This window comes from Leiobunum rupestre, chromosome 1 (assembly GCF_980474605.1).
Source record: "Leiobunum rupestre chromosome 1, qqLeiRupe1.1.hap1, whole genome shotgun sequence".
NCBI lineage: Eukaryota > Metazoa > Arthropoda > Arachnida > Opiliones > Sclerosomatidae > Leiobunum > Leiobunum rupestre.
In genome coordinates, this window is record NC_143384.1 from 41,892,377 (window position 1) to 41,909,504 (window position 17,128).

The 17,128-nt window shown below is 30.8% G+C and overlaps 1 protein-coding gene across 5 annotated transcripts in view; it reads right to left on the minus strand.

Annotated features, from left to right (window-relative positions):
- Window positions 1–17,128, minus strand: part of Pkc53E (Protein C kinase 53E) — a 253,932-nt gene that overhangs the window by 150,883 nt on the left and 85,921 nt on the right. The window lies entirely within an intron of this gene.

Here is a 17,128-nt window from a genome sequence, read left to right on the forward strand (position 1 = left end):
TAACGGCCATGTTGACCGAAACTTGTTTGGGCAGGCTACATAGCCTTCCATAATCTTCTTACAGGGGAGAAAAACTCCTCTCCGACTTCCATTAACACCCGCTAATCGATAACACGAGAGTTGCGCCCCCTAGACACCGCGGACGCAACTAACGAAAACCTACGACAGAACTCCTTTTAGAACTGCCACTGCTGTTCGTCACTTTTTCTGTCTGATTAAAAAGTTGTCCGTCCTTTTTTAAAAGCCAGTGTAGGCTGCAATGCGAGTTGATGGGCATTTTCGTTAAGCGACGGCTCGCGTTTACGCGTTTTATAGCGGTCAAATTTTCACTTCTCTTTTTGCTCTTTTGAGCAGCGAAATTTCCCTCATTATCGTTTTAAGCCCTTTAAAAAATTAATTTTACTAAATGTTTCTAATCCGAAAGTGAAACTAAATCTCTAAACTAGTCTAGAATAGTGTTGTTAATTTTCCAGGAAGATTTTCCGCAAATCAGAAAAATAAAAAATTTAAACATAAATAACTTTTTAAGGGTTTTTAGTGTTTTTAACTCTATCGATATAAAATGTCTAATATCAGTAAACATACTACAAAACATTATTAGTGTTACATTGTTAATCAGTTTAAAGCTAGTCTATAGGTTTAGTGTTACTTTTAGATTCGAATAAATGAGGCGAAAATGCCGCTTTAGTTAAATTTGCAAACAATATTAGACTAATCATGGAATTAAAACTTTTTTTGTTGGAAAAATACGGAACATTTTCCGAAAAAAAAAGGCCTCGGTCATTTTCCGCGGAAAATTTTCTGACTTACAACATTAGTCTAGAATCCCTTAAAAAATTGTATATATTTCCCATAGAAACTACAAGAGGAATAGAAAGAGTCGACGTTACGGGCTTGGTACGGGCAAAAGGTTCCCCGTTCATTTCCGCTTGAATCTAATTGGCCGTCATTTCCAAAGCTTTTTTTGATTGGACCAGAGATAACCGGGTATGAAGAGAGAACCTTTTGCCCGTGTCATCTTACAAGGAGACGACCTGAGGTGTAACCCACCGATTTTGTTCAAACTCGGGGGATTGGTAGACCTTCATGTCACTTGAAAAATCCTAAAGAGAATTTATTCAATGGGCAACGGGTTTGCCATGGCAACGAAAAATGTCATTGACAACATAAAATGGAAATTTTTCCTATTTAAGCCATATCGGTTCATTTTCACCCATTTGGTTCAAATTGATCAAAATGTGATCAATTTTGATTTTCTTCGTCAATTTTTAACAATTGTTTTATAATTTTGGTATTTTAAAATTTTTTCAATTTTTTAAAATCTTTCACAGGGGGGACCTTGGAATCGGTCTAAATCCCATGTTATTTTGGAATCGGTCTAAATCCCATGTTATTTTTAATGGGAAAATATCCATTTTATGTTGTCAAAAACAATTTTCGTTGTCATGGCAAACCCGTTGCCCATTGAATAAATTCCCTTTAGGATTTTTCAAGTTACACGAAGGTCTACCAATCCCCCGAGTTTGAACAAAATCGGTGTGTAACACCTCGGGTCGTCTCCTTGTTAGTAAAGCACGTACAAAGGCAGGACCTTCTATTCCTGTGGTAGTTTCAATGATTTTCAAAAAATTATTTTTCCGATTCGCGGAAATTTTTCCGACAAATTACCAACTCTATGTACAAGTATTCAAATTTAACCGATAACTTCGGTGTCAAGTTCCCCTCTTGATTTCTGAGACAAAGTAGCGGCACTGCTAAACAATATTCATTGAAGGGCTCGCGCTTTTAACTTGACCAGGCCGAATGGAGTGAGTTTCCGTGTCCCGATAACCGACAGTTGATGTCAGTGAAGAGGTCTTCTCCTCCCCCCTGCCAACCCCCCTTTTGAAGGGGTCGTTGAAAGCCCCAAACCGACCGCCCCAAAACGGACACGAGCCTGCCCGGCAAAGTCATGTTCAGAATAAATCGACAAATCCACACTTTTTCCAATATTTTAGACAGAATATAAATTACGTCACGCAGTTAGGGCGGAGGTGGGCTTGTACGAAGAGTTACTAAATGTGACAGGGGTAAGGGAGGGTTCACTTTAACAGGTTACGTCACATACAGGGTTGACAGGTTTTTTAGAATTAAAATTGCCTAACATTTCCAGAATTGTTTTGAGAAGAAATTGGTAAATTTTAAAACCAATATCTAAGTGAAGATTTTCTAGGGGAAACAAAAATTAAATTACCCGACTCTTCGTCACTTTATTTATAGTTCTCAAAACTACCTGACTTTTCATACTTTTTTTTTTACTAATTATCAAAATTACTTGACTTTCCCTACTTTTTTACTAGTTCTCAAAACTACCTGACTTTTCACTATTTTTTACTAATTATCAAAATTACTTGACTTTCCCTACTTTTTTACTAGTTCTCAAAACTACCTGACTTTTCACTATTTTTTACTAATTATCAAAATTACTTGACTTTCCCTACTTTTTTACTAGTTCTCAAAACTACCTGACTTTTCACTATTTTTTACTAATTATCAAAATTACTTGACTTTCCCTACTTTTTTACTAGTTCTCAAAACTACCTGACTTTTCATACTTTTTTTTACTAATTATCAAAATTACTTGACTTTCCCTACTTTTTTACTAGTTCTCAAAACTACCTGACTTTTCACTATTTTTTACTAATTATCAAAATTACTTGACTTTCCCTACTTTTTTACTAGTTCTCAAAACTACCTGACTTTTCACTATTTTTTACTAATTATCAAAATTACTTGACTTTCCCTACTTTTTTACTAGTTCTCAAAACTACCTGACTTTTCATACTTTTTTTTTACTAATTATCAAAATTACTTGACTTTCCCTACTTTTTTACTAGTTCTCAAAACTACCTGACTTTTCATACTTTTTTTTACTAATTATCAAAATTACTTGACTTTCCCTACTTTTTTACTAGTTCTCAAAACTACCTGACTTTTCATACTTTTTTTTTTACTAATTATCAAAATTACTTGACTTTCCCTACTTTTTTACTAGTTCTCAAAACTACCTGACTTTTCATACTTTTTTTTACTAATTATCAAAATTACTTGACTTTTCATACTTTTTTACTAGTTCTCAAAACTACCTGACTTATCATACTTTTTTACTAATTATCAAAATTACTTGACTTTCCCTACTTTTTTACTAGTTCTCAAAACTACCTGACTTTTCATACTTTTTTTTACTAATTATCAAAATTACTTGACTTTCCCTACTTTTTTACTAGTTCTCAAAACTACCTGACTTTTCATACTTTTTTTTTTACTAATTATCAAAATTACTTGACTTTTCATACTTTTTTACTAGTTCTCAAAACTACCTGACTTTTCATACTTTTTTACTAGTTCTCAAAACTACCTGACTTTCCCTACTTTTTTACTAGTTCTCAAAACTACCTGACTTTTCATACTTTTTTTTACTAATTATCAAAATTACTTGACTTTCCCTACTTTTTTACTAGTTCTCAAAACTACCTGACTTTTCATACTTTTTTTTTTACTAATTATCAAAATTACTTGACTTTCCCTACTTTTTTACTAGTTCTCAAAACTACCTGACTTTTCATACTTTTTTTTTTACTAATTATCAAAATTACTTGACTTTTCATACTTTTTTACTAGTTCTCAAAACTACCTGACTTTTCACTATTTTTTACTAATTATCAAAATTACTTGACTTTCCCTACTTTTTTACTAGTTCTCAAAACTACCTGACTTTTCATACTTTTTTTTACTAATTATCAAAATTACTTGACTTTCCCTACTTTTTTACTAGTTCTCAAAACTACCTGACTTTTCACTATTTTTTACTAATTATCAAAATTACTTGACTTTCCCTACTTTTTTACTAGTTCTCAAAACTACCTGACTTTTCACTATTTTTTACTAATTATCAAAATTACTTGACTTTCCCTACTTTTTTACTAGTTCTCAAAACTACCTGACTTTTCATACTTTTTTTTTACTAATTATCAAAATTACTTGACTTTCCCTACTTTTTTACTAGTTCTCAAAACTACCTGACTTTTCATACTTTTTTTTACTAATTATCAAAATTACTTGACTTTCCCTACTTTTTTACTAGTTCTCAAAACTACCTGACTTTTCATACTTTTTTTTTTACTAATTATCAAAATTACTTGACTTTCCCTACTTTTTTACTAGTTCTCAAAACTACCTGACTTTTCATACTTTTTTTTACTAATTATCAAAATTACTTGACTTTCCCTACTTTTTTACTAGTTCTCAAAACTACCTGACTTATCATACTTTTTTACTAATTATCAAAATTACTTGACTTTTCATACTTTTTTACTAGTTCTCAAAACTACCTGACTTATCATACTTTTTTACTAATTATCAAAATTACTTGACTTTCCCTACTTTTTTACTAGTTCTCAAAACTACCTGACTTTTCATACTTTTTTTTACTAATTATCAAAATTACTTGACTTTCCCTACTTTTTTACTAGTTCTCAAAACTACCTGACTTTTCATACTTTTTTTTTTACTAATTATCAAAATTACTTGACTTTTCATACTTTTTTACTAGTTCTCAAAACTACCTGACTTTTCATACTTTTTTACTAGTTCTCAAAACTACCTGACTTTCCCTACTTTTTTACTAGTTCTCAAAACTACCTGACTTTTCATACTTTTTTTTTTTACTAATTATCAAAATTACTTGACTTTCCCTACTTTTTTACTAGTTCTCAAAACTACCTGACTTTTCATACTTTTTTTTTTTACTAATTATCAAAATTACTTGACTTTCCCTACTTTTTTACTAGTTCTCAAAACTACCTGACTTTTCATACTTTTTTTTTTACTAATTATCAAAATTACTTGACTTTCCCTACTTTTTTACTAGTTCTCAAAACTACCTGACTTTTCATACTTTTTTTTTTACTAATTATCAAAATTACTTGACTTTCCCTACTTTTTTACTAGTTCTCAAAACTACCTGACTTTTCATACTTTTTTTACTAATTATCAAAATTACTTGACTTTCCCTACTTTTTTACTAGTTCTCAAAACTACCTGACTTTTCATACTTTTTTTTTTACTAATTATCAAAATTACTTGACTTTTCATACTTTTTTACTAGTTCTCAAAACTACCTGACTTTTCATACTTTTTTACTAGTTCTCAAAACTACCTGACTTTCCCTACTTTTTTACTAGTTCTCAAAACTACCTGACTTTTCATACTTTTTTTTTACTAATTATCAAAATTACTTGACTTTTCATACTTTTTTACTAGTTCTCAAAACTACCTGACTTTTCATACTTTTTTTTTACTAATTATCAAAATTACTTGACTTTCCCTACTTTTTTACTAGTTCTCAAAACTACCTGACTTTTCATACTTTTTTTTTTTACTAATTATCAAAATTACTTGACTTTTCATACTTTTTTACTAGTTCTCAAAACTACCTGACTTTTCATACTTTTTTTTTACTAATTATCAAAATTACTTGACTTTCCCTACTTTTTTACTAGTTCTCAAAACTACCTGACTTTTCATACTTTTTTTTACTAATTATCAAAATTACTTGACTTTCCCTACTTTTTTACTAGTTCTCAAAACTACCTGACTTTTCATACTTTTTTTTTTACTAATTATCAAAATTACTTGACTTTTCATACTTTTTTACTAGTTCTCAAAACTACCTGACTTATCATACTTTTTTACTAATTATCAAAATTACTTGACTTTCCCTACTTTTTTACTAGTTCTCAAAACTACCTGACTTTTCATACTTTTTTTTACTAATTATCAAAATTACTTGACTTTCCCTACTTTTTTACTAGTTCTCAAAACTACCTGACTTTTCATACTTTTTTTTTACTAATTATCAAAATTACTTGACTTTTCATACTTTTTTACTAGTTCTCAAAACTACCTGACTTTTCATACTTTTTTACTAGTTCTCAAAACTACCTGACTTTCCCTACTTTTTTACTAGTTCTCAAAACTACCTGACTTTCCCTACTTTTTTTTACTAATTATCAAAATTACTTGACTTTCCCTACTTTTTTACTAGTTCTCAAAACTACCTGACTTTTCATACTTTTTTTTTACTAATTATCAAAATTACTTGACTTTTCATACTTTTTTACTAGTTCTCAAAACTACCTGACTTTTCATACTTTTTTTTACTAATTATCAAAATTACTTGACTTTCCCTACTTTTTTACTAGTTCTCAAAACTACCTGACTTTTCATACTTTTTTTTTTTACTAATTATCAAAATTACTTGACTTTTCATACTTTTTTACTAGTTCTCAAAACTACCTGACTTTTCATACTTTTTTTTACTAATTATCAAAATTACTTGACTTTCCCTACTTTTTTACTAGTTCTCAAAACTACCTGACTTTTCATACTTTTTTTTACTAATTATCAAAATTACTTGACTTTCCCTACTTTTTTACTAGTTCTCAAAACTACCTGACTTTTCATACTTTTTTTTTTACTAATTATCAAAATTACTTGACTTTTCATACTTTTTTACTAGTTCTCAAAACTACCTGACTTATCATACTTTTTTACTAATTATCAAAATTACTTGACTTTCCCTACTTTTTTACTAGTTCTCAAAACTACCTGACTTTCCCTACTTTTTTACTAGTTCTCAAAACTACCTGACTTTTCATACTTTTTTTTACTAATTATCAAAATTACTTGACTTTCCCTACTTTTTTACTAGTTCTCAAAACTACCTGACTTTTCATACTTTTTTTTTACTAATTATCAAAATTACTTGACTTTTCATACTTTTTTACTAGTTCTCAAAACTACCTGACTTTTCATACTTTTTTTTACTAATTATCAAAATTACTTGACTTTCCCTACTTTTTTACTAGTTCTCAAAACTACCTGACTTTTCATACTTTTTTTTACTAATTATCAAAATTACTTGACTTTTCATACTTTTTTACTAGTTCTCAAAACTACCTGACTTTTCATACTTTTTTTTTACTAATTATCAAAATTACTTGACTTTCCCTACTTTTTTACTAGTTCTCAAAACTACCTGACTTTTCATACTTTTTTTTTTACTAATTATCAAAATTACTTGACTTTTCATACTTTTTTACTAGTTCTCAAAACTACCTGACTTTTCATACTTTTTTTTTACTAATTATCAAAATTACTTGACTTTCCCTACTTTTTTACTAGTTCTCAAAACTACCTGACTTTTCATACTTTTTTTTACTAATTATCAAAATTACTTGACTTTCCCTACTTTTTTACTAGTTCTCAAAACTACCTGACTTTTCATACTTTTTTTTTACTAATTATCAAAATTACTTGACTTTTCATACTTTTTTACTAGTTCTCAAAACTACCTGACTTTTCATACTTTTTTACTAATTATCAAAATTACTTGACTTTCCCTACTTTTTTACTAGTTCTCAAAACTACCTGACTTTTCATACTTTTTTTTACTAATTATCAAAATTACTTGACTTTCCCTACTTTTTTACTAGTTCTCAAAACTACCTGACTTTTCATACTTTTTTTTTTTACTAATTATCAAAATTACTTGACTTTTCATACTTTTTTACTAGTTCTCAAAACTACCTGACTTTTCATACTTTTTTTTTACTAATTATCAAAATTACTTGACTTTCCCTACTTTTTTACTAGTTCTCAAAACTACCTGACTTTTCATACTTTTTTTTACTAATTATCAAAATTACTTGACTTTCCCTACTTTTTTACTAGTTCTCAAAACTACCTGACTTTTCACTATTTTTTACTAATTATCAAAATTACTTGACTTTTCATACTTTTTTACTAGTTCTCAAAACTACCTGACTTTTCATACTTTTTTTTTACTAATTATCAAAATTACTTGACTTTCCCTACTTTTTTACTAGTTCTCAAAACTACCTGACTTTTCATACTTTTTTTTACTAATTATCAAAATTACTTGACTTTCCCTACTTTTTTACTAGTTCTCAAAACTACCTGACTTTTCATACTTTTTTTTTTACTAATTATCAAAATTACTTGACTTTCCCTACTTTTTTACTAGTTCTCAAAACTACCTGACTTTTCATACTTTTTTTTTACTAATTATCAAAATTACTTGACTTTTCATACTTTTTTACTAGTTCTCAAAACTACCTGACTTTTCATACTTTTTTTTTACTAATTATCAAAATTACTTGACTTTCCCTACTTTTTTACTAGTTCTCAAAACTACCTGACTTTTCATACTTTTTTTTTACTAATTATCAAAATTACTTGACTTTCCCTACTTTTTTACTAGTTCTCAAAACTACTTGACTTTTCATACTTTTTTTTTTACTAATTATCAAAATTACTTGACTTTCCCTACTTTTTTACTAGTTCTCAAAACTACCTGACTTTTCATACTTTTTTTTTTACTAATTATCAAAATTACTTGACTTTTCATACTTTTTTACTAGTTCTCAAAACTACCTGACTTTTCATACTTTTTTTTTACTAATTATCAAAATTACTTGACTTTCCCTACTTTTTTACTAGTTCTCAAAACTACCTGACTTTTCATACTTTTTTTTACTAATTATCAAAATTACTTGACTTTCCCTACTTTTTTACTAGTTCTCAAAACTACCTGACTTTTCATACTTTTTTTTTTACTAATTATCAAAATTACTTGACTTTCCCTACTTTTTTACTAGTTCTCAAAACTACCTGACTTTTCATACTTTTTTTTTACTAATTATCAAAATTACTTGACTTTTCATACTTTTTTACTAGTTCTCAAAACTACCTGACTTTTCATACTTTTTTTTTACTAATTATCAAAATTACTTGACTTTCCCTACTTTTTTACTAGTTCTCAAAACTACCTGACTTTTCATACTTTTTTTTTACTAATTATCAAAATTACTTGACTTTCCCTACTTTTTTACTAGTTCTCAAAACTACCTGACTTTTCATACTTTTTTTTTACTAATTATCAAAATTACTTGACTTTCCCTACTTTTTTACTAGTTCTCAAAACTACCTGACTTTTCATACTTTTTTTTTTACTAATTATCAAAATTACTTGACTTTCCCTACTTTTTTACTAGTTCTCAAAACTACCTGACTTTTCATACTTTTTTTTTACTAATTATCAAAATTACTTGACTTTCCCTACTTTTTTACTAGTTCTCAAAACTACCTGACTTTTCATACTTTTTTTTTACTAATTATCAAAATTACTTGACTTTCCCTACTTTTTTACTAGTTCTCAAAACTACTTGACTTTTCATACTTTTTTTTTTACTAATTATCAAAATTACTTGACTTTCCCTACTTTTTTACTAGTTCTCAAAACTACCTGACTTTTCATACTTTTTTTTTTACTAATTATCAAAATTACTTGACTTTTCATACTTTTTTACTAGTTCTCAAAACTACCTGACTTTTCATACTTTTTTTTTACTAATTATCAAAATTACTTGACTTTCCCTACTTTTTTACTAGTTCTCAAAACTACCTGACTTTTCATACTTTTTTTTACTAATTATCAAAATTACTTGACTTTCCCTACTTTTTTACTAGTTCTCAAAACTACCTGACTTTTCATACTTTTTTTTTTACTAATTATCAAAATTACTTGACTTTCCCTACTTTTTTACTAGTTCTCAAAACTACCTGACTTTTCATACTTTTTTTTTACTAATTATCAAAATTACTTGACTTTTCATACTTTTTTACTAGTTCTCAAAACTACCTGACTTTTCATACTTTTTTTTTACTAATTATCAAAATTACTTGACTTTCCCTACTTTTTTACTAGTTCTCAAAACTACCTGACTTTTCATACTTTTTTTTTACTAATTATCAAAATTACTTGACTTTCCCTACTTTTTTACTAGTTCTCAAAACTACCTGACTTTTCATACTTTTTTTTTACTAATTATCAAAATTACTTGACTTTCCCTACTTTTTTACTAGTTCTCAAAACTACCTGACTTTTCATACTTTTTTTTTTACTAATTATCAAAATTACTTGACTTTCCCTACTTTTTTACTAGTTCTCAAAACTACCTGACTTTTCATACTTTTTTTTTACTAATTATCAAAATTACTTGACTTTCCCTACTTTTTTACTAGTTCTCAAAACTACCTGACTTTTCATACTTTTTTTTTACTAATTATCAAAATTACTTGACTTTCCCTACTTTTTTACTAGTTCTCAAAACTACCTGACTTTTCATACTTTTTTTTTACTAATTATCAAAATTACTTGACTTTCCCTACTTTTTTACTAGTTCTCAAAACTACCTGACTTTTCATACTTTTTTTTTACTAATTATCAAAATTACTTGACTTTCCCTACTTTTTTACTAGTTCTCAAAACTACCTGACTTTTCATACTTTTTTTTACTAATTATCAAAATTACTTGACTTTCCCTACTTTTTTACTAGTTCTCAAAACTACCTGACTTTTCATACTTTTTTTTTTACTAATTATCAAAATTACTTGACTTTCCCTACTTTTTTACTAGTTCTCAAAACTACCTGACTTTTCATACTTTTTTTTTACTAATTATCAAAATTACTTGACTTTTCATACTTTTTTACTAGTTCTCAAAACTACCTGACTTTTCATACTTTTTTTTTACTAATTATCAAAATTACTTGACTTTCCCTACTTTTTTACTAGTTCAATATTTCCCGATTTTCCCTGACTTTATTACTTCTCAAAATTACCCGACTTTCCCTTTACTTTTTCTAGGTATTAATATAAATATATATCACAGAGGTACCCAAGTGGACGATCTCGATCTTGGCAATGCCGGTGATACCAGTTTTCAAAATGATCTTAATGATTGAAAACTTGGGCACCTAAATTTAAAATTATTTCCAGGTACACACTAGGAATTTAATATTTATTTTTTCCCATTTATAAAAATATTAGTTATCTAGATGCATAAAAATACATATTTAATTAACAAATCATCCACTGGCTCACGGCGATTTTGTTTTAAATTACTGGAATTATAGGAAATTAATACAGCATATAGGTATTAATAGGTAAAAAAATTCTTAAAAAATAGGATTATATAGGAAAATATTCCCCATAAAAACCCTTACAAAAAATTCAAGTTTTTAATTAACAAATCATCCACTGGCTCACGGCGATTTTGTTTTAAATTACTGGAATTATAGGAAATTAATACAGCATATAGGTATTAATAGGTAAAAAATCTCTTAAAAAATAGGATTATATAGGAAAATATTCCCCATAAAAACCCTTACAAAAAAATTCAAGTTTTAAGGGGGAAGAATACAGTAAAAGCCTCTTTTTCGTTCAAGCGGAACGTTTCTGTTTTAACAAATACATCATTTAATTATATTTTTCTTATTAGGCTGAACCTTCCTCTAGTACTTAAAATAATTTTGATAATTCTAATATTAATAGTTAACGAGACATAAGGTCCTAACTAAAGGGTAGTTGAGGCGCTTGCCCAACTTGTTTAGCTCCGGGGGTCCGAATTAAAACGCAATAACTTAATTACTTTTAAATTTAAAATTGTCAAAATTACTTCAGTCACTAAACAAGAGGCTGTTCTACACTTAAATATTCATTTTATAAGTTAAAATACAAAATTAAAAACGTTCAGCTTGAAATAGCGCGAAAGTAGACAATGACCACTGTAGTCTTCCCCCTTAAAGAACTTAACTTTTGTTACATCAAATTTAACCCTATAATCAGACGCGGATGGAGTTGTGTTGTTCGGAGTTTACACCAAGTTCACACTCCCTTTAAGCGAGGAATTGAAAAGTCGATTTGTTCTGGCGTTTGCGAATTTGCGAAAGACCCCTTAAATGATAGTTTTGAAAAGCTTTGGGCTCTACAAGTAGAGAGGGTGGAAAAATAAGTGAAACTACAAAATTGAGTTCGTTATTGATTTGGAGTCGGGCGAGTCTAGCAGCAAGTACGATGTAATTATGGATCGACCGATAACAGTCGCTCTTTGTTGGGATTATAGATCATTTAAAGGGCGAGTGCAGTAGCCACTGAATAACAAGGTCGCTTTTCAACTCAACCACAACCCACCCACTCACTCACTACGTGGCTAGATAATTTGGCCGATGGTTGTATATTTTCTAGCAACTAGATACAGTGACAAAAGTACCAATAAATTTGGTATTTTTCAAGGAACCCAGTAGAAGCTCTATTTTTTTTTGGAAGTAGCTTATGTGACCCATACGTGAATTGAGTAGGGTTTCAAAATAGACCATTAGAAATTAACACAACATTGAGATATCGTTATTTACTATAAAGATTTTTATCGATAACAGGGTTGCTAAACATTTGACATTTATCAGAGGTTAAAAAATTTACTTCAAAGGACATCGCACTTCTTCTATGGGATTTGGCTTTCGACAGATTTTTTTCAAATTGAAACATGTTGTTAAGCTTGATCAAAGGAGCAAAATTGTCCATTGCCATTTTTCCCTAGCTCCTATAGTTTGTCCTGTATCAGTGGTCAAAAGTGGACAAAACTTAGTATAGTCTATTTGTTAAAAGAAGTCACGGGCCATCGGTTAGCGCTCTACGTTTCCGCGTCGCTAGTCCGGACTTACTGTCAATAGAGTTTTCTTGCCAAGATTCGGGGTGCTACCCAAAACAGAGCGTCGGATTTGGTTTCGTTCTGATCGCAAGATGAACGAACACAGTAAATACATAGTTAAATATTGAGTTTTAACTGTCGTGTGACCGTGACTATGACTGACTATGTGACTGTATCGATAAATAAGTGTTTGATCTGTTGTGGAGTGACTGTTTCTATCCTATCAGCGAGTGTTGAATGTGGGATTCAACGAAACGGTTAATCATATATATTCTGATTTCCGAAGTATTTCTTTTATGTTATGTTATGTTTTATTTTATTTTATTTTTGCTCATAAAATATTGAATATCAAATAATTCCACGTACGAAAATTCATCGAATAATAAGTTGCGAGAAAAGAAATAATAATGAAGTAGAGGCGAGTAGAGGTGTAAAAATCTTGGCAAGAAAACTCTTTTAATAGTGAGCCTGGACTAGCGACGGGCGAACGTAGAGGGCTAACCTATGGGCCGGGAATTCTTTTAACAAATAGACTATGCTAAGTTTTGTCCACTTTTGACCGCTGATACAGGACAAACTATAAGAGCTAGGGAAAAATGGCAATGGACAATTTTGCTCCTTTGATCAAGCCCAACAACATGTTTCAATTTGAAAAAAATCTGTAGAAAGCCAAATCCCATAGAAGAAGTGCGATGTCCTTTAGTATAAATATATGTAACATAATATAGTTGCCCCACTTTAACTGTACGTAAGTGTTTAGCACAAGAGGAGCCGGGTTCGATCCTAGCTTGTAGCGCTGGGTGAAAACTCGGAACCACTCCTGTGTTGAGTTTGCGAGTTCTCTCCCTGCTGGTTTGAGGGGTTTTCCCCCCGAGATTTCAGTTTCCCCTTTCCAAAAAAACTTGCTGAGGTAATAGAAAGTGTAGGGAGCTGTTGGCTTGAAGGGCTTGCCACCACCCTCCTGCGCAATTTAACCCGGCCACCGGCAATTGTCTTGACAAGTCACTAGTTGACTAAGGCCTGTGTGGTTATTATTAATATATTTTCAGAGTGTAATTTTATGGGCCATTCTTAGACATTTTACATCACCTTTTCAATGCCAAAATTAAACTCATATTTTACTTTTATCAGAAGTTAACCTTTACACTAAATTAGATGTGAATTCGTGGTTTAAATTGAAAAATATTAAATAGAAATTCAAGATTCGAATCCTCTAGGATCTAAAAGTTAAAGCTTTAGTTTGATTAGTTTTAGATTAAAATTGTTTAATTGGCTGTTTTACTTGTTATTATTCAATAATAAGAATAATAATAATATTAATTAATAATATTATCACAGAATAAAATATCATCAACTCTAGTAAAATTACCTTAATAAAAATACAAAACTAAATTAAATTTCTACTTTTGTTGACATTTTACAAATTCCCTGACCATTATCTGGCGTTTTTAAACCCATTTCCCAAACTCTGGCAACCCTGAAACTTGCTCAGCGCGCGGAGACTCAAAGTGAAGTCGTGCAGGGCAGTAGGGAGCAAAGGCGTAAAATCGATTTCCAAGTTGTCGTTTCCATTTTTGAATAATAAATACGTGGAGGCAATCAGTGAGGGGTCGGATGGCTGAAACTGAAAAGACGCCCCCCTTATCACCATACGAGAGGGGGGGGGGGGAGTTAGCCCACCGCCGGAGCCAACTAATGAACAAAAGGAACATTTCTCAAAATGCCAGAAAGGGGAATGTAGCTTCGTTGCTTGTAATTATCTACCGCGTGGGTGCCACTCAGATGACGGTGGGGCGACCCACAGGGGAACAATTTTGTTATGCACATTTTAAAGCAATCGAAATTTCATATTGAAAGCTTATAACAATATTAATTAACAATTAATATGAAATTCGGAACATAGTTCTGTAATTTTATTATTTAATAATAATAATTATTTTATATATAACATAATGAATATTAGATGTATGATAAAATATGCATAATGTACATATAATTAATGTTTATTATGTATTTTAAAAATAATGTACATAATATAATTACGGGATATATAATACAACCAAGTAGAGTATAAGTTGTCTAACTATAATACTCTGCAAGGATTCTCTGACGACGTTATCATTAGGCTATTTTGAATTTTAACTATCTTTGCCATTAATAGATGGCACCACGCTCTCCAGTAAAGTCGCTTTTTTTTAAATCGGAAACATTCACGGTCACTTCTAATAAAGAGGACTTTTCATAATCATAGAGCCGACAGTTGCTTTAAATAATTAGTAATTGAAACAATAAATTATATTGTCTGGTTTGTGACTTCCGGATGCGTAACGTTTTATCCGATTATCTATCAACCAAAAGTCAGATAAAATATTTGAACATCTTTTTTTAAATTAAAGGGGAACAGCCAAGCTTTTCCAAATATGACCTTATTCCCGTATCAAAAGATTAACAAGACATTCATTATACTGACACGTACCTTATTTTGTCTTGAAAAAATAGCTTTTGGCCCAAAAGGTTGAAACGAAAAATAACGCCAGGGGTTTGGGTTTGAATTTTCGGCGCCATCTTAGGGGCTGCGAACTATCCTAACTTTTAAAATCGCGCAAATTAGGATTAGGTCTCTTATAACCAGTGATGTCAAGTCGCCAAATTGAAATGTCCCTCACAGGGACTTAAAATTTCCCTTCTTGACCAAAATTTTCCCTAGTTTATTTATTAGCCTTCAGAAAGTGATATTTAATATAGCGCCGTCTAGGTAACCAATATTAAACTATACACCCCAAATTTATCTTAATACATTTCATTGCTTTATATGTAATAGAATAATTAGCTGAAAAACATTACGTTAGTACACAAAATAACGATTTTTTTACTTTTCCCCATTAGTTTAATCAACAGAGTTAGATGACTAGAAACTAGAAATTATTAGATTAATTATAATTGGTTATATGATTTCTCACACTGCACGCGACCACAATCACCATTTCGAGGAGCAGACGACTCCTCGATAATAAAACGAAAAAGTGGAAAGCAAAATTGCAGGGGTTAATAGAAAACATTAAGCTTTCTTGCTAAAATTACTCTCTTTTAATATTTTCATAAAATTAAATCAATTATTTTAAATATTGTGATTATTTAGATTAGTAGCTTCACTTTAAAATCACCCTACGTCGAATTTCCCTAAATTTCGCAAATTTTTAGTCTGATTTCCCTTTTTGGATTTTTAGGGGTAAAAATTTCCCTAGATATGGGAAATTTCTATCGACTTACCATCACTGCTTTTAACTGGAGCGCGCCGCGCGTGCAAAACAATTTTTTTGCGTCTTCAGCAGCGCGTGCTTTTACGTTGTTTTTCTGTCTCACCGACTTCTCACCAGGTGTCGCGGCGGACGCGCCCTTTTCGATTTCCCGAAATTTCTTTATTTTATTAAACATTAACCACTCAATATTTTTGATGCGGTTTTCGCCATAAATTTTAGTTTTTAATGGGTTATAGGGCCATCTATCTGGTTAAAGCTTGACCGTTCCCCTTTAAATTCCATTTTATAGTATACATCCTGCTTAAGTAGTAGGTCGATCTCGGAGCGCTCTCAGAGCGGTAATAGGAACTGAGTACAGTCAGGATCTGAGGATTGCAACAATATTTTCAGATTCAAATTCCATTCCGCATTTCACACTGACCTTTTTGAAGGACACAATTTGACAAACTAACTTCTGATAAAAGCAAAATGTTACGAGTTTACTACAACTTATACATTTTAATAAAATGAGTAAATGACTGTTCAGTTTGATTTGTTAAATAAAAACATTTTACTGCTTAAAGGCCTAGGTTTGCTTCTGCCTGTCCCCCTTAAATTAACTTGCCTGAAAAACAAATACCCTGGTGGTGGGCCAACAAGTTCAGCGGTTGGCCTACCACCAGGGTATTTGCTTTTCAGGCAAGTTAATTTAAGGGGGACCGGAAGAAGCAAACCTAGGCCTTTAAGCTTCCCAAGACAAATTTCAGTTATTTGACCTTCCCCTAATAGGCGTGACCCGTTGCCACGGTAACGCGTTTAGGTCCTCCATGACCGTAAGACGCTCAAAGTTAAGATAGTGGTCCCGTGACCATTTGCATGGCAGAATCGAGTCGCGTTTTATCCCTCTTGATCTGTGACGTGGAATTATGTCATTTAAGGCGGAGCTTAGCTTTGACGTACGCCTACTACAAAGTTTACCACTGTTACTGACGTCACTTCCGTTTACTCCTCAGTTAGGGAATATGGAATAAATGGGCAGCAGTTGGTTCCGGGCGCGCTCATTAGGCGAGATGCGAAATCCATAAATCAGCATCTTCGCATTGGGCAATTTGCCGAAACGAGTTATTTTGAATATTTATAACCGCCGCTTTCGACGGATCAGCGTTTATTCAATTTGTGTTTCTCGTTCCACTCCAGTCGCCATCGCTAAAGCTCAAACCAAACCACTACTATATTTCGCCTAAAGGGCACAACGGAGTTTCAAATATATGGGTA